This window comes from Egretta garzetta, unplaced genomic scaffold (assembly GCF_000687185.1).
Source record: "Egretta garzetta isolate BGI_Z169 unplaced genomic scaffold, ASM68718v1 scaffold136, whole genome shotgun sequence".
Classification (NCBI taxonomy): Eukaryota; Metazoa; Chordata; class Aves; order Pelecaniformes; family Ardeidae; genus Egretta; species Egretta garzetta.
This window is the reverse complement of record NW_009260066.1, coordinates 1792085-1792398: the sequence shown is the minus strand read 5'-3', so window position 1 is coordinate 1792398 and position 314 is coordinate 1792085.

The window sequence follows — 314 nt, the reverse complement described above, 5'->3', positions numbered from 1 at the left end:
AGTTAACAATCTTACAGATTTTAGAAAACCATCCAAACTAGACACTACTTACTTTAGAAAAACATCCAAACTAGACTCTACTGATTTTAGCAAAGGAACAGCAAATTAGACAATAAGGCCTAAATCTTACGCATATAAGCCGCTTACATCTGGGGGTCTTTTGACCCTTAAGGCATCAGAGGGAGTGGGGAGGATCACGAGGGGTGGCAGGCGCTGCTGTCTGTGTGCACGGACCTTTCTCCTGCGCAGCCCTGCTGCCCGCGGCCCCGCCGGCTGCTCGGGGCGGAGCGGGTGGAAGAGCACAGCCGCTCGTG